Source organism: Saccopteryx leptura, chromosome 2 (genome assembly GCF_036850995.1).
Source record: "Saccopteryx leptura isolate mSacLep1 chromosome 2, mSacLep1_pri_phased_curated, whole genome shotgun sequence".
In the NCBI taxonomy this organism is placed as follows: domain Eukaryota; kingdom Metazoa; phylum Chordata; class Mammalia; order Chiroptera; family Emballonuridae; genus Saccopteryx; species Saccopteryx leptura.
Genome location: NC_089504.1, coordinates 370,140,272 through 370,161,539, shown reverse-complemented (window position 1 = coordinate 370,161,539; position 21,268 = coordinate 370,140,272).

Below are 21,268 nucleotides of genomic sequence, written 5' to 3'. Positions count from 1 at the left end.
AACAGAAGTTTTCAACTGTTTTAGGTAAATATCAAGAACTATGATTGCTGAAATATGGTAAGAGCACATTTAGTTTTGTAACAAACTGCCAAGGTGTCTTCCAAAGTGGTGTACCATTCATTCACCATTCTGCATTCTCACTAGGAATGAATGAAATTTATGTTGCACTATATCCTCACCATCATTTAGTGTTTAGGGATTAGGATAGGTGTGCGGTAATATTTCACGCTTGTTTTAATTTGCGGTTCCCTGATGGCTTATAATATGTAACATTATTTCATATGCTTATTTGCCACTTGTATATCTTTGGTGAGGTGTCTGTCTAATATTTTTGTTCACTTTTTAGTTGGGTTCTTTATGTTCTTATCGTTGAGTTTTAAGAGTTCTTGGTGTATTTTGGATAGCAGTTCTTTCTCAAAAATGCCTTTTGCAAATATTTTCTTTCAGTCTGTGGTTTATCTTCTTATTCTCTTGACACTGTCTTTACATAACAGAAGTTTTTTAATTTTAATGAAGTTTAGATTACCATCATTTCTTTCTTGGATCATACCTTTGGTGTTATATCCAAAAAGGCATCACTATACCTAGAGTCATCTAGGTTTCTTTCTGTTATCTTCCTAGTTTTGTGTTTTATATGTAGATCTGTGACCCATTTTGAATTAATTTTTTGTGTTTTTATAAGGTCTATGTCTAGATTTATTTTTCGTAAGTGGATGTCCAGTTTTTTCAGCACAATTTATTAAAAAGACTATTCTACTCTGTTGTATTACTTTGCTCTGTGTTCAAAGATCAGCTGACTACATATATGTGGGTTTATTCTTGGCCTCTCTAGTCTGTTCCATTGATTTATTTCTTTATTTTTTCACCAATACAAGACTGTGTTGATGATTGTAGTTTTATAATAAGCTTTAAAGTTAGGGAGTGTTGGTCTTCTAACTCTGTATTTTTTCCTTCAATATTGTATTGACTGTTCTAGGTCTTCTGTGCCTCCAAATCCTTTATAATCAACTTGTCAGTGTTTATAAAATAATTTTGTGGGATTGAACCCTAAGGTAATCTATGAACTTCAAATGATTATAGTATGTTAATGTAGGTTCATTCTTGGTTTAAAATGAAAAGCACCATTCTGGTGAATTGCGTGAATTATAGGGAGGCTGTGAATTATGTGTGGAGCAAACTGTATATGAACAGTTTCTGTACCCTTCTCTAAATATAGTTCTAAAGCTAAAACTTACCTAAAAATTAGTCTTAAAAAGAGAGCACTAGAAATTGTACAATTCTATAATTATAAAAGATATTATAAATATTTTTTATCTTTAAAATTTATGCTTTAAATGTATTTTATTTATTTATTATTTATTTTTTCAGAAGTGAGAAGCAAGGGTGGGGGGTGTCAGACAGACTCTTGCATGCGCCCAACCAGGATCTACCTGGCATGCCCACCAGGGGGCGATGCTTGGCCCCCTCTGGTGCATTGCTCCACTGCAATCGGAACCATTCTAGTGCCTGAGGTGGAGGCCATGGAGCCATCCTCAGGGCCCGGGCCAACTTTGCTCCAATGGAGCCTTGGCTGTGGGTGGGGAAGAGAGAAATAGAGAGAAATGAGAAGGGGAAAGGTGGAGAAGCAGATGGGTGCTTCTCCTGTGTGCCCTGGCAGGTATCAAACCCAGGACTTCTACACACCAGGCCAATGCTCTACCGCTGAGCCAACCAGCCAGGGCCTTTAAAATGTATTTTTAATTACAGTTGGCATACAATATTATATTAGTTTCAAGTGTTCAACATAGTAATTAGACATTTATGCTAAATGTTTATCCTGATGTCTAGTACCCATTTGACACTGCACAGTTATTACATTATCTTCTTTCTTTCCTTAACTTATAGATATAAGTATCTATATATATATATATATATATATAAATTTCAAATCAATAACCTAAGTTTCTACATTAAGGTGATGGAAAATAAAGAGCAAGCAGATTAAATAAATTATAAAAAGTAATATAAAGGTTAATAAAATAGGGAAAGAATAATAGCGTAAATCAAGAAACCCAAAGTTTTGTTCTTTTAAAAGATCATCAAGGCCCTGGCCGGTTGGGTCAGTGGTATAGCATTGGCCTGGCGTGCAGGAGTCCTGGGTTCGATTCCCAGCCAGCTCACACAGAAGCGCCCATCTGCTTCTCCACCCCTCCCCCTCTCCTTCCTCTCTGTCTCTCTCTTCCGCTCCTGCAGCCAAGGCTCCACTGGAGCAGAGTTTGCCCGGGCGCTGAGGATGACTCTGTGGCCTCTGCCTCAGGCGCTAGAATGGCGCTGATTGCAGCAGAGCAACGCCCCAAGATGGGCAGAGCATCACCCCCTGGTGGGCATGCCCAGTGGATCCCCGTTGGGCGCATGAGGGAGGCTGTCTGACTGCCTCCTCGTTTCCAGCTTCAGAAAAAAAATACAAAAAAAAAAAAGATCATCAAAATTGACAAAATTTTACTGACCAGAAAAAATAACAGAAAACTATAATTGATAAAATAAAAACTGAAAGAGAGACATCACTGGAAACTTCTTTACAGAAATAAAGTTACTTTTCTACAAATTTATAAAATAAATTATAAGAGTATAATCTCAACTGTATACCAACAAACTTTAAGTTTTGATGAAATGGACAAAATCTTAGAAAGATATAAACCACCAAAATTTTCTGAAAAAGAGTTTGAAAAAATAAAGAGATCTATAATAGGACTCTTTAGAGAAGTCAGAGAATGAAACCTAAAAAAAAAAAAAAGGAGGTTTTAGCGATTTAGAGATCCCACCTATTACCAAGTGGTATTTATTTAGAAAAAGCAAGTTTACTAACATATGAATATTAATTAACATAGTAGATTGTATCAATAGAAAAGGGATAAAGGTTGATCTAAATAGACACAGAAAAATCACTTGACAAAATTAAACATATCTTCATGACGAAAACACTCAACAAACTATCATTAGAAGGAAATTCTTTCAAGGTGATAAAGGATATCTATATCTATACTTATATCTATATTTATATAATCCATAGCTAACAACATATTACATAATGAAGAGACAGAATATTTTTTCATTAAGTTCAAGCATAAGATAAAAATGCCGGCTCTTGCTACTTCTATGCACCATTCTACTGAGGTCCAAGCCAGGACAAAATTTTAAAAATTAAAAAATAATAAAAGATATCTAGATTTGAAAGAGAGAAGTAAAACTATATCTGGTTTCAAATGACATGATCTTATATATAGAAAATTCTAAGGAAATCACTAAAAGCTTTTAGAACTAATAAGTACGGGACAGTTGCAGAATATAAGATCAATATACAAAAATCAATATACAAAAATCAATAGAATGTTCATACACTTTCAATGTACTCTCTAAAAATAAAATTTAGGACACAATTTTATTTACATTAGCATCGAAAAGACTAAAACACTTAAGAACACATTTGACAAAAATACTTGAAAAACATACAATCAGAAAACTACAAAACATGGGTATAAATTAAAGAAAATGTATATAAATGGAAAAGCATTTCATATTAATGGATGGGAAGTCTTACTATTGTGAGGATTACAATATTTTCACAAATGATATTCAAATTGAATACAATCTCTTTCAAAACCCCAGCTGGTTTCATTACAGAAATTGATAAGCTGATTCTAAAATTCATAGGAAAATACAAAGGACACAAAGTAGCCAAAATAATCTTATAAGAGAAGAACAAAGTTAGAAGGCTCATCCTTCTTAATTTCAAAACCTACTTCAAACTACAATAATCAAGACAGTGTGGTACTAGTGTAAGGTTAGACATAACCTTGTGGAACAGACTCGAGAGGTCAGTAATAAAACCTCACACTTAGGATGAATTTATTTTCAACAAGGTGTCAAGTCAATTACATTGGGGTAGTGGTACAGGGCAACTGACTAACCACATGGAAAACAACAAAGTTGGATCCTTACTTACAGAGTACATAGAAGTAACTAAAAATAGACCAAGGACCAAAGTAAAACTTTAAGACAAAATAAATATAACAGTAAATCTTTGTGACCTTGGATTTGGCAATGGTTTTTTACATATGACACTAAAAATACAACTAACAAAAAAAAAATAGATAAATTGAACTTCATCACAAAAGGAACTGAAAATGATATTATCAGGAAAGCAAAGACAGCCTATAGAATGAGATACATGTGTGAATCATGTATCTTACAAGGATCTAGTCTCTTGTAAGGAAATGAAGAACTCTTACAATCCAATAATAAAAAGGCAATTCAACTGAAAAAAAAACAAAAACACAAGATAGCCTGACCGGGCGGTGGTGCAGTGGATAGAGCATCGGACTGTGATGAGGAAGACCCAGGCTCGAGACCCCGAGGTCGCCAGCTTGAGCAAGGGCTCATCTGGTTTGAGCAAAAGCTCACCAGCTTGGACCCAAGGTCGCTGGCTCAAGCAAGGGGTCACTCGGTCTGCTGAAGGCCCATGGTCAAGGCACATAGGAGAAAGCAATCAATGAACAGCTAAGGTGTCGCAACAAAAAACGGATGACTGATGCTTCTCATCTCTCTCCGTTCCTGTCTGTCTGTCCCTATCTATCCCTCTCTATGACTCTCTGTCTCTGAAAAAAAAACAACAACAAACAAACAAAAAAACACACCACAAGATATGAATAGATATCTCTATTGTACAAAGATATATCTACAAATGTCCAATAAACACATGACAAAATGGTCAACATCATTTGTCATCAGGGAAATGCAAATTAAGACCTTCATGAAATACTGCTTTATTTTATAATCAAAAGACACAATAAAAAGTCATCATAGTGTGGAAAAACCCAAACCCTTGCACACTGCTGGTGGGAATGTGAAGTGATGAGGCCACATTGGCGAATGATCTGGCAGTTCCTTAGAAGAGTAAACAGAGTTGCCACAGAATCCAGCAATTGCACTTCTAAGTATTCACCCAGGAGAACTGAAAACGTGTCCTCACAAAAATGCATATATGAATGTTCACAAAAGAATGATTCCTAATATCCAAAAAAAAAACATTTGGTTATCATTCATAACTGTATACCAATCCAGCATAATATTTAAAATTTAAAGAAATAAAAAAAATGAGACGCGGCATATACTTGAACATGAATGAACCTTGCAACCACATGCTAAGTAAAAGAAGCCAGTCACAAAAAATCATACATGTATGACTTGATTATATAGAAAGTCTAGAACAGGAAAATCTAATGAGATAAGAAATAGAATAGCAAGTAGTTGTCTAGAGCTGAGGGGCTTGGTAGGGGATCCATAGTGACTATATTAAAGAGTACGAGGTATCCTTGGGGCTGATAAAAGAAGTTCTAAAATTGACTGTAGTGATGGTTGTACAACTCTGTGTGAATACTAAAAAAAACAACACTGTATTATACACTTTAAATAACAAAATTTATTTAAAATGTGAGTTAAACCTCAATAAAGGGTTTTAAAAAAAAATAAAATCACCTATGGGTGTGACTTTATGAAGATGCAGTCTTACAAAAGCACAGATCGGGGTTCCCCACCTCAGACTAGAGATCCAGGGATTCAATAGGGACTTCTTCCAGGCAACAAACAAATTTTATTTTATTTTATTTTATTTTTATTTTTTATTTTTTTCTGAAGCTGGAAACGGGGAGAGACAGTCAGACAGACTCCCGCATGCGCCCTACCGGGATCCACCCGGCACGCCCACCAGGGGGTGATGCTCTGCCCCTCCAGGGCGTGGCTCTGCCGCGACCAGAGCCACTCTAGCGCCTGGGGCAGAGGCCAAGGAGCCATCCCCAGCGCCCCGGCCATCTTTGCTCCAATGGAGCCTTGGCTGCGGGAGGGGAAGAGAGAGACAGAGAGGAAGGAAGGGGGGGTGGAGAAGCAAATGGGCACTTCTATGTGCCCTGGCCGGGAATCGAACCCGGGTCCCCCGCACGCCAGGCCGACGCTCTACCGCTGAACCAACCGGCCAGGGCAACAAAAAAATTTTAAAAGAATCATCTGGCCAGCATGTGTGCATAGGTATGTGTGTATCAGCATGTGTGTGTGTATTAGCATGTGTGTGTGTATATAAGTGTCAAAGAAAGAGAGAGAATGAGAAATTACATTGGTGCAGAGTATTCCATAGAAAAACTACATATATTTCAGAGGAAATATGAAATCACATGAAGCTTGAAAAGAAGCGAAGGGCTTTGTAATGCCAGGTGAAGGTGCTCAAACTTACTTCTACGTCCACCATGAAACTATAGATGGAATTCTGGTAAAAGACACTATGGACTTGCATCTCACTTCTGATTTATGGTGGATGGATTCTGAGAAGCAGAGTGGCGAGGAGGAGACTGAAGGCAACGAGACCAGTGAGGATATTAGTGAAATGACAAAGGCAACAAATGATGACAGTCTGATGAAGACCAAGAATGATGAAGGTGGAGAACGGTAGAGGAAAGAGGAAGAATCAAGGGCAATTGAGGAGGTTGACAGTGGGTGTTACGGTAAGTCTGGTCGGGCTGTGATATTGCTCTCAGAAGGATGGGGAGAAGAAAGAGGAATCGAGGATCAGGCTCAGATTCACTGCTATTTGAACCTACAAGTGAGCTAAAGAATTCTAGGAGGAAGCCCGAGTTTAGAAAACGCTGCAAAAAGTTTGCTCTTGAAGATCAAGTATGCGTCTTTTTCATCTACTAACTCCAACATATAGCACAGCACAAATCAAATAGCTGACTGGCTAGCTTGCAATAACGCTAGATTCCCAAATGGCACGTCCAGAGGCTGAAGTTCCTGTCCTGCTGAACCAGTTTCCCAAAAGCCTATATGGAAATAGCCAGTGTTCAGACCAATGGAACAGAATAGAAAACCCAGAAATAAAACCACATATATATAGTCAAATAATTTTTGATAAAGGGGCCAACAACACACAATGGAGAAAAGAAAGCCTCTTCAATAAATGGTGCTGGGAAAACTGGAAAGCCACATGCAAAAGAATGAAACTGGACTACAGTCTGTCCCCCTGTACTAAAATTAACTCAAAATGGATCAAAGATCTAAACATAAGACCTGAAACAATTAAGTATATAGAAGAAGACATAGGTACTAAACTCATGGACATGGGTTTTAAAGAGCATTTTATGAATTTGACTCCAAAGGCAAGAGAAGTGAAGGCAAAAATTAATGAATGGGACTACATCAGACTAAGAAGTTTTTGCTCAGCAAGAGAAACTGATAACAAAATAAATAGACAGCCAACTAAATGGGAAATGATATTTTCAAACAACAGCTCAGATAAGGGCCTAATATCCAAAATATACAAAGAACTCATAAAACTCAACAACAAATAAACAAACAATCCAATAAAAAAATGGGAAGAGGACATGAACAGACACTTCTCCCAGGAAGAAATACAAATGGCCAACAGATATATGAAAAGATGCTCATCTTCTTTAGTTATTAGAGAAATGCAAATCAAAACTGCAATGAGATACCACCTCACACCTGTTCAATTAGCTATTATTAACAAGACACGTAATAGCAAATGTTGGAGAGGCTGTGGAGAAAAAGGAACCCTCATACACTGTTGGTGGGAATGTAAAGTAGTACAACCATTATGGAAGAAAGTATGATGGTTCCTCAAAAAACTGAAAATAGAACTACCTTATGACCAGCAATCCCTCTACTGGGTATATACCCCAAAAACTCAGAAACATTGATACGTAAAGACACATGCAGCCCCATGTTTATTGCAGCATTGTTCACAGTGGCCAGGACATGGAAACAACCAAAAAGCCCATCAGTAGATGACTGGATAAAGAAGATGTGGCACATATACACTATGGAATACTACTCAGCCATAAGAAATGATGACATCGGAACATTTACAGCAAAATGGTGGGATCTTGATAACATGATACGAAGTGAAATAAGTAAATCAGAAAAAACCAGGAACGTAGGTGGGACATAAAAGTGAGACTAAGAGACATTGATAAGAGTGTGGTGATTACGCAGGGAGGGGGGAGAGGGAGAGGGAAAGGGGGAGGGGGAAGGGCACAAAGAAAACTTGATAGAAGGTGACGGAGGACAATCTGACTTTGGGTGATGGGTATGCAACATAATTGAACGACAAGATAACCTGGACATGTTATCTTTGAATATATGTATCCTAATTTATTGATGTCGCCCCATTAAAAAAATAAAATTATTAAAAAAAAAAAGAAATAGCCAGTGTTTGAGACAAAAGCAGGTAGTCGTAGCCAAGCATTCTACTGGTTTCTAAACTCGCCTGTCTTTTTATATATAAAATGGGGTGTCTGCCAAAGTTCATGGTGACAGAACTGTAGAGAAGAGGTTGTTATTGGAGTGGAAAAACAGGAATGCTTTGCAGAATTTTGATTTAGAGCATCAGCTGTAAATGTCAGTTCTTCCACTGACTTCATTTTGCTAATGCAAGAACAGCTTTTGCAGTAATAACATATTTCAGTGTGAATGTCTTTTTAATAATCCTTAATCTGAGTCCTAATTCCCTTCATAGCCTCTTTGAGGAGACAACTGCATTCCAAAAGTAACACTGCATGAGCACATTTGAAAAAAGACTAACTATATGCATACATGCACACCCGCCCACGATTGCTACATATATTTTAACACATTATCATATTTCTTACATGTCATCAAAGGAAGACCCTGAACACTTTAATAAGCAATCACTCAGAATTTCATAGACATCAGCAATTAACAGCCCATACCTTATCATCAGTCAGAATCTGAGCAGGATGGAGATGAAAGACAAAGATACTGTGAGAAAAAGAGCAATAATAGAGAAAGACAAAGAGAAGAATAGAGAAAAAAAACACAACTCATAATGTAACCGCAGAAGCCAAGGCAAGCTTACAGTGATGGGAACCGCTGAATATATTTTATCATGGGAGCCAACATACTGTAGCAACACTTTTTTTTTTATCCAGTGGAAAGAGCCAACAAGCTAAGTCGGGATCAATGAGTTGACATTGATGGGTCCAGAGTAACAAAGCTGCCAAGAAACCATAAATGCCAACAAAGAAATATGTGTGTGCCCTCACCTTTCCCCTCCTGAGCCCTCAGTAGAACAAATTTATTTTTGTGTTATAGAAAATTGCTCACAGTAGCACCCCTACATTCCTCATCCATTCCCAACTGTCTTCTATTCGCCTCACCTGCAGTAATTCTTAATTCTTGCTCTAAGGACAGCTTCATGAGACCAGCCTTGAAATTTTGGCCAGAAAAGCTCAGAGAGGCTTAGTCACCATGAAAGAAAAGTAAGAAATGTCATGCTTACATGACATATATTATCTAGCCTGTCATGTAGGAAGAGTTAATTAATAAAGGATAAATAGAAGGTCAGTATTCATTATTTCTCTATCTCTTCCCTTCCAGGCCAGGTCAAGTCTCATGTTGTTAAGGCTTTTGTTTGCTTATCATCCTGCCTTCCTCCTTTATTGCACTTATCAAAATGGTCTTGAATAATTAATTTTGTAATCTGTTTTCCTGACTGTAAGCTCCTCTTTCTCTAATCTCATGAACACTCAATAAATATATGTTCAGAAGTGGAAGGAGAAAAATCAGGATGGAAGAAGGGGGGTGGCGGAGGAAGTAAAGGGAAACAGGAAAGAAAAGAAAAAATATCAACTCCTGGTTACTCACTCATGAGCTGATTCTACAGCTAAGCATTTCTCAGGCATTTTGGCTCTATAGAGGCTTGTGGCCATATGAACCCACCAAACTTTTATGCCCACATGGGAGAAATTACAATTGATCATCTAGGTCCCACTTCTCCCAGCAAAGGAGAGATCAGCTCTACATTCTATGGAATTTTAGTCTCAAGGCCCAACAGTGCAAACATTTGAACAGAAAGAAAAAAAAATACAGAATGATCTGAAAAAAAAAATAATAGTAAGCATGATTTGATTTGATGCCAGTTCTCTACCCCTTATATTGGGTAGTTCTGTCATTTATGCACCATTCCAAAAGTAGTCCCATTTATAAGAAGAGGTCTCACACATCATGAAACATCACCTACAAACAGCAAAATAATCAAACTGTTTCTTATTTTCAAATGCGAAAACCAAATACACATACACAACTATGCTGACCTCTCAAAGGTACTTTCTTGAAAATTTTCTGAGTGACTAACGTTCTGCAGCAGTGTGCAATAAAACATTCTGCAATGACAATGATGTTCTTGGTGCTGTCTCCAATATGGCTGCCACCAGCCACATGTGGCTGCTGAGTACTAAAAACGTGGCTGATGAAACCAAAAAATTAAAATTTTAATTAGATTTAATTTTAATTTATTTATACTTAAATTTTAGTAGCCATATATGTTTAGTGGTTACTGTTTTGGATGATTCATGATAAAACCAAAATAACTTGGCTAATGAGGAAAGTTGACCGTGGTCTCATGCTCTTTGACATTCTGATTCTAAAAAGAGTATGAGAAGGCACTTCTAGCAGTATCTGACTATACTTCAATCAATAAGCCAATAACTGAAGATATACTAATCTACATAAATAAATTTTAATCCCACCTTTCCACGACTTGCATTGAAATGTCTATCTCTGGAGTCCCCTCTTTGGTTTACACAGTAAAGAATGGGAGGCATTTCTCTGAATGCACATATTGTAGAATGGGGACTTCTACATTCTAGAATTTATATGCCTGATGTGAAAGGAAGCATAGAACAATATACCCTGGTGGGTCAACGTGGTACCAAAGGTGGAAGATAGTCTTAGGCAGAAAGGATCAGTGGAAATTTGAAAGGTTCAAATTGAGAGAAGTAGGATGGATATTTCACATTCTGAATCTTGCAAAACTAAGATTGGGAGTGCAGTGAGTGGTCATTCTCACAGGGCTCAGCACAGACTATGTACTAGTATAAGTCAGTCTGCATGCCACCACTAGCAGTGTAGGCTAGCAACCCTTGTTTTGGATGATGAGACATACAGGAGTAAATTTCTACCAGATCCTGCTCCTAAAAGAACCAACAAACTCTAGGAATTATTAGAAGATTTTAGTTATTGATGTTTCCTCTCTTTCTCTCTTTCTACCTTCCCATATTTTTTACTTAATCAATAATAATTTATTGTTGATCTACCATGTTCCAGGTTCTGTGAAGAGCATTAAGGATGTACCACTATACTAGTCCTGGACGTTAACCTTAAAAAAACATTGTTATGTTGAGGCAACAAGCATGTAAACAGTATTAAGTTGCCTTATAAAACTCATTGAAATACCAGTTTCAAAATCTTGAGCTTCTGCTAACTAAAATTTGAAATAAACACATGTTATATCACTTAATTCTGGATCCAGACTACACTGCCACCAAACCCACTACCTTTCATGCACATAGACATCCACACATGCACAATGGCTTTTTCACACACTAGTTAAAAGTGCCCAGAAGAGGACACAGTCAGCTTGTTTTTTCTTTTATTTTTATATAAAATGTTCACAAGTGATTTTTGCTTGTCTTTGCTTTCCCAGACTTTCCAAGGTAATAACACTACTCAAAACCTCTAAAACTTTTTCTTAATTCATTTTAGTTTTGTTTTGGTCAATGGGATTGAAGGGAACCATGCAGAGACTCTCAGGCCACTATCCAGGCTGTCATGCTCTGCAGCCAAACATATTTGATGAAAGCTCTAGCTTGGGCACTGGTATTGGATTGTTGATACTAATTTGAGAAGGCGGTTGTGGTTCTGACATACTTCTATTCCAGGGGGACCCGTTGATTTTATAATTGAGTTGAGTTTAAAATGTGAAACAGATTGGCTTTGTTGGCAAACTCGGAGCACAGGTGTGCCTATTTCTTCATAAAACAATGGTACTCCTATGCGCTTCTCTCCACATAGCCTCATCACCTGAATCACAGACGACGGAAACCACTTGACTCATTCCTTACTTCTCCGACTCCTTTCAGGCTCACTTAATGACCCCATAGCTGTTGCCAAGTTATTTCTCAAGGACATATATATTTTACAATGGGGTATGAAAGTTTTTGTTTGTTTTTTTTTTAAAAAATAATATGATGACTTATATGAATGAATAGCTCCTTTCAGTAGTGAAAGTGCCAACACTATACTGAAGTTTCATTTCAATGAAAGTATACTGTCTTTGGTTGGGCTGACCTTTATCTTGATCATCATGTTATCTTTTTATTTTACACACCCTCCAACAGGCCATTTTAGTTGCCACCAAAAGCATTCTACTTTCCGGAGTTTTCCCATACTGAAGTAACAATGGTACAAAGTTGCTTCCTATTTATGACTCAGCATTTATAACCCAACCCTTGCTGTTCACCTTCACTCATAGAGAAGAATATCACAAGAGGTTAAAAAACACACTACAAATAAAGTCAGATAAAATAATTTTATTACATGGTGATGCAAATAATAACTTATATGTGATGGCAAAGTTGGATGTGGACCTGAGGGAAGAGAGGAGACACCTCCTTCACAGGATTTGATAGGAGCCAATAGTATATAAAAGCAGTAGGAAACTACTCAAGATACAAAAATATTAAATCTCATGTTTACAAGTGGCACAGGAAATGGAATATGTACAGATACCTATTATGTAGTAGGCATTTACTATGAGTTTGTATACATTGTTTCATTTATTCTTACTGCAGCCCCAAAGGTAATATATATTTTTTTCATTTTGCAAGTGAAGGAACTAAAAATTGGAGAGTATCAATAATTTGCTTAAAGCCACACAGTAAGAAGTAGGGTCAGAATTTTAAACCATGTCCAAAGTCTATCTAATATTTTCACTACGTTTTGCAGGAGTTTCTCAGCTGATCCTGCTCCATGGGAAACAGAATTGGTTAAACTTGTAGGCAAACCTCCTCTTTTTCTCCCTTTATCCACACCCCACAGACACTTCTATTCTTGTCATCAATATATAAAACAAGTACAAATTCTTTTAGATCTCCTTTTACTCTTCAGATCTCCACAGTGAAGTTCTGAAAGCACACAAGCCTGGGCTCGCTTCTGGTGCAATGCCATCTCATACTGAATTCTGTTTCCCTTGACCATTACCCTTAACTTTTAGGGAAACTGCTGGCAAAGTTGTGCTGAAGACAAAGTTAACCTCTGCCTGACTTTCTGACTTTCTTCAGGCTCTAGACTCTGGAAGTCAGTCCAAAGTCAAGAAAGCCAACAGTGCCTTTCCTGGTCATTAGGTTTATCAACTCTCTGCATATAGTACACGCTCCATTAAAGGAGCTGTGTGATATCTGCAAGAGAAACAAAACAACAGGATGATTGTAGAGGCAGCTCTGAAATAATAGAACCACTTCCGTAGGGTGGGGGGAACCTTAAAAGTTAAGTCGCATTCTCATTTAGTTATCTCTACTCATTATTCACATCAAAGTACACTCAGCAAAGGACTCACACAAGGCAGTGTGTGGATTCTAACTTTATACAGGATGCCAATTTCCTGATGTCTGTAGAGTTGCCCTTGGAACTTCTTATTCTTGGGAATTAGACTGATGTCTCTTGGCCATGGCTGGTTAGCTGTGATGGCCCTATGACAACAAGGCCAGGCTCATGGGTTTGATGCCAATGATGTCCAGTCAACCATATCTTGTCCCCTTTCTTTCATTCCACAGCCATATGTTCAATGTTTACCAGGTGCCAGATCATGTGCAAGACAATAAACAAAATAAAAATGGGTCTGTTCCTCCTCTGAAGAAATTCACATTTTAATGGAAAATTAACAATGACAGTAAAGTAACAGACAGAGTAAATCATCAGTCAACAAATGGTCAAAGTGCTCTAATCCAAAGAGAAGCAATCACAGAGCCTTTGCAGTTGTCAGGAAATGGCAACATTCTTGGAGGATAAATTAACTGTATAGTAAAGAAATGATGGGTCCCACCAGCTTTCCAGATCATGCCCACATGTGTAGAGATGTTTGCTGCTATGTAAGACACAGCCAGCCCATGAGAAATGTATGAACAACCTCCTGGAAGAGCTGTGGTTCATTCCATTATCTCTTGTGATTAGAGCCCATGTAACAACTCTGGACCCCAACTAATATCAGCATCAGGTGAACAGGCCTCTCATATAAAGTAAAAAGTCCCACAGTCAACTCCAGGTTAGGTCAAAAACTAAGCAAGGGTCAGGGTGGTCCCCTGCCTGATCCCTAGGGACACCCCAGCCATAGAAAACTGCATCCTGCCACCACCCATAACCACAGAGGAAGACAGCCAGTATCTATCCGACCACTGTCTAGATCTAGAAGGTGAGAAAATATGACTGGATCAATGCAAGTAAACCACGCCCACAGAAAATCAAATTGTGTATCATACAAGTATTTTACATGCAGAACCATACACTGATGTAGTGTTACTTTTACCACAATTCAGTGGACAAATTACCCCATTGAATTTCTGATAGTTAAAATAAGAGTGTTCTTCACATTTATCCAAGAAGTGCACTAAGTCATGTGACCTAGAAATGACTTCCACAAGGACCTGTCATTGTTCAGAAATAAGGGTAGAAACATTGCCAGTGAATAGGGAGGCACAAGGCTGAAGAAACAATAGCCTTGTCCTTGCAGTTAGACAGTATCATCTAGAAGGGAGGCTGGGAGGATTTAGGGATCTGGATCCAGATCCAGATAGCCTTCAAATCAAGTCCTAGCTCTTCCACTGACCCACTGTGTAACCTAGTGCAAGTTTACTGGAGATCCGCTTGCCCCAGTCCTTTATTTATAACATAGAAATGATCATTTTGCCACCACAGGGTAGTGTGAGTGTTAAATGAGAGATTGGATGTAAAGTATTTCAGATGACACATAGTGAAAATCAGAATAAGCCAGAGACCTTCTCTTATTTTGTTTGCATCTGAAAGGGGTTTGTTTGCCTCCTCCCCAGATCTGTAAAGCTTTGTGGTCCTGAGTGACAGATGTGCTGAAAATCCAAAGTGACCACCTAAGCCTTCACTTTCCTCTGACATTCAGAAGGTCTCCTCAGAGCAGCCCGGCAGGTGGCAGGAATAGCTTTCGGGGCTTGCATTTCTTTGTCCCTGCTGACTGCAGGTCCTCCAAGGAGGAGGAGAAGGAAGGGTCAACTAACTGACACTTTACGAGTTACAGAAACAGGCAACGTGCATTCAGGCTGAAGATTAAAAGGAGCCTGCCTATAGCCAGAGCCTGTTTACACCCACTGCATGTTCCCTGCTGCCATTCCCAAGCCTGGGCGCTGTGATAATTACCTGAAGCAAATAATGGAGTCAGCACTTTACTAAAAATGCAAAGTCCTCAGCCTTCCTTTGGTTCTCTGAGCAAAACCATTAATTATGATGAATCTTCTGATATTTGTGTGACTGCAGTAGGTAATTTTTTAGGTATTCCTCTGCAATTTAGCATCAATCATTGTCCACTTAACATAAATTAGGGCAGAGACTCCAAGGCTGAATTTAACCACTTATTATGCCTCATTCAGGGAAGTTAATTTCATTCTTAAACATATATTGAATTGTTTTTGAAGAGGTAATTTTTTAGCAGTGGACGTTTCAAGCCCTCAGTTCTGTAGTTCCCAGTGCACAGAATTCCTGCAGGGAATTTGAGCCATCCTGTCTTTCAGCCCCACAGAAAGGATACATTACCTGGAGAGTCCTGGGACTACTGGATGTGGTGTCTTTAACTTTTTTTTTAATACAATGCTCAATTCTCCATTTTGTCTCAGATAGTCTATTGCCTTCTTCTTATTCACCACTTATTTAATAAATTGACAGGGTTGATTCTCACTAATTGAAAGTTTGCGAAAGTGCTGGAGTGTTGATTGCTTTATTTTTGTGGCCCAGAATTCACAGCAGAGGAACATCCCAGGAGGAGGGTCTGCATGATCGTCTCTCCACATGGCAAAGCACATAACATTCGGACACCAGGGAGAACTTCCTGAGGAACTTCATTTGTTCCTTTCTTTTCTTCCTCTTCTCCCAAAGAGCTAAACATTTCAAGCTGTCCTTGGAAAACGTATGGCGACTCTCCAGCGCCGGATGGTCTTGTAAAGTCACCTCTTCGCTTATCGGGTCTGCACTTAGATTCAGAGGAATCTTAGCTTCTGTGATACAATAATCTATCAGTAGCCTTATATAGCAATGTTCCAGAACTAAATATGGCACTGCTGATACTTAGCAAGCATGGGGTATGGCCCACTGAGGAGCGTGCAGACTGCTGAGCAAAGAGCGTGTGCTCCTGGAATGGAACACAAGAATGACAACTCCCACAGCTCAGTTGTCCCAGGGTTGAAAATAGCTTCTCCGTATAATGAGAGATGGACGAATTTATTGGTATGGAGAGATAAGTAAGAGTTCATAAAGAAGATAAAATTTGAGCTGAAGCCTGAAGAATTCCCGTTGGGGCAGGGCAATTGGTAGAGTGGGTATGGTCATCAGACCGGCAGGAGAACTGGCGAGGAGGTGAGAAGAGTGTCACCTCCTCAGGAAATGTTTCACAAGCCAGTGAGAAGGTTTGCCTGCTCTGGGATGAAGGTCTCCCTGCAGGGTGTGATTTCGGATGGGTTTGCTGAAACCAAATTTACAAAGCTGGGGCTCTTTCAAACCTATGACCTTGGCACAAGACAAATACTATGATTTGAAAAAGGTGGGAATTTCCCATTACTAAATAAGAAAGGTATTCGAACAACTTCTGTATAGAAATATTTCACAACTAGAGAACAAGCACAAGGAACACTGCTGTTTAACAAGTGAAAACAAACATATCACTGGACTTTTAAGGCTATGAGACCCACATTTTTCATTTTATAGATAAGGCTAGACCTTCTGGGACTTAAGGTCACTCAGTCTATTAGTGGCTGAGAATTGATTTCTCACTCTCAATTCAGGTCTCTAAGTTTTCTTTTTTCATCCTTCTCAACTCACTACAACTTGCGAGGAGAAGGAAAGCCTCCCTAGAGATTATTCACCAAGGCTGCCCTTCACTTAGAATCCTCTTCATCTCAGGTTACAATCCTGCCAGAGTCTACTGTCCAGCTCCCAAGTCGCCTCCTTACAAAGGCTCTGCTGACTCTGAGAACCAGTCATGATGTCTCCTCTCTGCTAAACTCACAGAGCTTGCCACCTGCCACTCCGATGGCTAGTTTTAGCTGTCTTGTTCCTAGTCAAATGAGGACTTGTTTTATCTTTGAAATTACAAATCTCCAGGATAAGAACCTTGTGTTGGTTATCTTGGTATCACCTTTTGGCTTAGCATATGTCTTCATATAATAGGCTTCTTAAATATTTAATGAATTTGTTGAACTATTAAAGACAAGGTGCCTGAGCCACAAGGAAAATGGCAAAGTGTCAACTATAGCACAGGATGAGACCTCTAAAACATATTTCAGAGCCGTTTTGAGAATACATAGCCCAAAATATAATAAGAAGAATAGTAATAGTCAATACTGTCTACATATAGTATGCTAGGCACTCACTGTGATTTGGAACATTACAAATTTATGGGCATTCTGCTTAAAAAGGAGCTCCCAGTTGAGACAAGATATTCTCCCCTCTGATCTCACTCTGTGAAATGCTGGCAGGTCTGATGGATTTGCCAAGCTAAGCTGGCTTTGGTGAAAACTGAAACCATTTGTCAAATTCTAACGGGTTGTGAGCACGAACATGTATGGAAGAGGAAGTTTAATGTTGCCTGGAATGTCAATCCAGAACTTTTAGCTACGGCCAGACAAACCAGAAAGGAAATAGCCCAAGGACAGTGAAGTGGGGTGACACAAACTCCTGCGCTGTTGGCTCTGGTTAAAGGTTGACAGCAGGAAAGATTGACTGACATCCTTGATTTATAGGTAGGAAGAGCGCCAGGTTCCCATAGAAAGGGGCTTCCACCTCAGCTTAAAACAACTATTTATAGAAATGAAAGAGGAATTCAACCCCAAACTTCCACTCTGGCCCTTGACCTCTCTTCTGAAGTTCCAAATGTTTGGGGAAAATCTATGCTGATTCAACAACAGCCAGCCATCAATTGGAGAACTGTGTGTAGTTGTATCCTGAGATACCTGCTGGTAAACATGACCCCAGGGTCTCTGTCTTAAGGAAACTGCCATCTGACACAGGGGTTGAGATGATCAATAGAAGAATAAGTTCTGAAAAAATGTGAAAATACACTGGGAAGGGAGGGAAATTGGAATCGAGCCACGTGATCTGGGGAAGGGCTTGAGGGTGGAGATGGGCTGAGGGAAAAAGGGAGGGGTGCAGACATTGTGGAGGCATCATCTGACCACTATCTGTGCACTGTGGACACCTAGGAAATATGGTGTTTCCTAGACTAGCCCCTAACTCTGTACTTCCCAGCATCATGACATCAGTGTATCGAAGTCTTTGCCTAATCCTCCTTACATTATTACCGTGGTTAGAAATGCTAGGGTGGTTTAACATGTCTTCTGGGCACCTAGAGAATGGTCAGTTTATTCGCAGAAGTCTAATTCACCCCCAAAATCAACTCTTCGATCTTCATGCCAACATCAGGCTTCTCTTTTGTCCCTGACTGTGCTATGAGATCTGCCTGCCACTTGGGAAAGCGATGGTCCACAGCTTTTCTCCTTTAGCAAGTCTCTGAGTAAACATGGAAAGTCTTTATCCTGCTGAACTAAGGTGGCAGATATTTACGCTGATTCTGTAGCCTATGGACGTCTCCTGAACCCCGAGGTCTCTCCTGTAGGACCCTTACCTCGCAATTCCCAGGATGTGGACTGTGCAGTCTAGTCCTGCAGCAGCTGCTTCCTCCTGAGCCCAGGTACATCCATGAGCAGACTCTGAAAACTTTTTTCTTTGAAGTTTAAACTCCTTCAGGGTCCCCTGGGTAAAGGTCTTAACTCCAAACTGACCCCCAATCTGTGGGTTCTGCTTTCCAGTCCATGACCCCAATGCAGCAGCTGCAACTCTACTTTATCCAACGCAGCTCACTAGTCTTCCTTTCTTTCCCTCTAAATGTCTAAACTGTGAGTCAGATACTCGTCCACCATATCCCAGAACATTCCAGGGCATTATTCTCAAGGAGGCCTCTGTGTATGGGCCAGCAGGGGTTTCATCAGACTCCCATGGCTCTCTCAAAAGTTCTCCTCTCCAAAACCTCCCAAATAATTGAATCCTTTTGAATAGAATTCAAGATTGATGACACCTTTTCAGAGAAATCCTACTCTGTGCATGTTCCCCAGCATGTTGGTATCTCACTCTGCAATTTCTACTGTTTCTTGCTGCTTCATTCAAAAGTTCCAATTCAGCATCATTTATTGAACACTTACTATGCCTCAGACACTGCTATAAGTTTTCTGATACAATAAATATCTATAAGTGTTCACCTACAATAAATATCAAAAATAATTATATAAGGTAATTAATACTAATGTCCATCCTTTAAAGACAAAGAGACTGAGACCTAGATTCCAAATGTAGTTCAGTACAAAGTGTGAGCTCTTGACAATTTCAAGCAAAGGGCTTGGATCTCATAACTTGTCTACATTTGCTATCTGCACCATTCTGCTCTGAAGCCCATTCCAATCTAACATTCACCCTTCCCAATTTTGTTAAAACTGTTTTGAAAGCCAGCAGGCACTTTATTTTTGCCCTGTCTTAGCATCTAATGTAGTTGAGCACGTACGTCTTTTTGACACGTGTTCTCTAGGATTCCATGACCACGTGCTCTCCTGATGCGCTCCTCCCTCACCAACTGCCTTTTCTCAGTTGTTCCTTTGCTACTTCTCCAACTGACCTTCACACGTTATCATGACCTATGCCTCCGTCATGGGCCCTCTTCTATTTTTGTATATTCTCTACCTAGATGTCCAGTGTGATGTTTTTAGATGCCATGTCTATGCCGATGACTACCGTGCTTAAATCTTCACCCTGACCTTCCTATGCACTAGACTTATGCATTTTCATTTGCAGGTTTTAATAGGTATATTAAACAGAATTTGTTCAATATGAAGCTTTTGATAAGCTACCATTATCCAAACATCTTTTTCCTGACCCCACATTGTTTTTCTCATAAAAAATATTAACATCACAGTGCTTCAACCCAAATATCACTGTTCTCGCTTCCATCAATACTCTGTACCCACATTCACTACCTTTGCTCCATCATCAAATCCTAGCAGCTTTATTTTCAAAAAATATCTCAGGCCCTGGCCGGTTGCTCAGTGGTAGAGCGTCAGCCTGGCGTGCAGAAATCCCGGGTTCGATTTCCAGCTAGGACACACAGGAGAAGCGCCCATCTGCTTCTCCACCCCTCCCCCTCTCCTTCCTCTCTCTCTGTCTCTCTCTTCCCCCCCCCCCGCAGCCGAGGCTCCACTGGAGCAAAGATGGCCCCGGGTGCTGGGGATGGCTCCTTGGCCTCTGCCCCAGGCGCTAGAGTGGCTCTGGTCGCAACAGAGCGACGCCCCAGAGGGGCAGTGCATCGCCCCCTGGTGGGCAGAGCATCGCCCCCTGGTGGGCATGCCGGGTGGATCCCGGTGGGGCGCATGCGGGAGTCTGTCTGACTGTCTCTCCTGGTTTCCGGCTTCAGAAAAATACAGAAAAAAAAAAAAATCTCAATCTGCTCCAATTGCATAATCATCATACCAGTCCAAGCCACCATTCTTTTTTTTCCTCCAGATTACTGTGATAGATTTCAAATAATCTTTTTAATCTACTTTTGTCTTATTACCTGGCAACCTAGGTGAGCTCCTGAAACTATAAATCAAACTGCACCACTGTTTGGATTAAAATATCTCAAGCCTAACTCATTGCACTTAGATTAAAATTCAAACTTGATTTCATAGTCTACTTTTTTTCCCTTCTCATCTAAAATTGCCTCTTTTCATTAACTATGCTTCAATTCCACTGCCTACTTTTTATTTCTGAGCATGCCAAACCCTTTCTCACCTCTGAAAATTTACATTTGCTACAGATTTTTTAAAACATTCTTCCTACAGATTTATGCAGCACTGGTATCTCTTTCAAAGATCAACTCAGCACCTTTTCAAAAAGGTCACTATTGACCATTTTATTTAAAATGGCTTTCTTTAGTAATTCTATATTTTATCATTATTTTTATAGCCTTCATCATATTATCATAACAATGTTATATAAATCATATTCTGTAAATAAACAAAATATTTTTTATCCATGTAATAGTTTAATTGTTTATCTCTATTAGAAATAAGCTTCAGGAGAATATGGATATTATCTATTTTTTATTGCA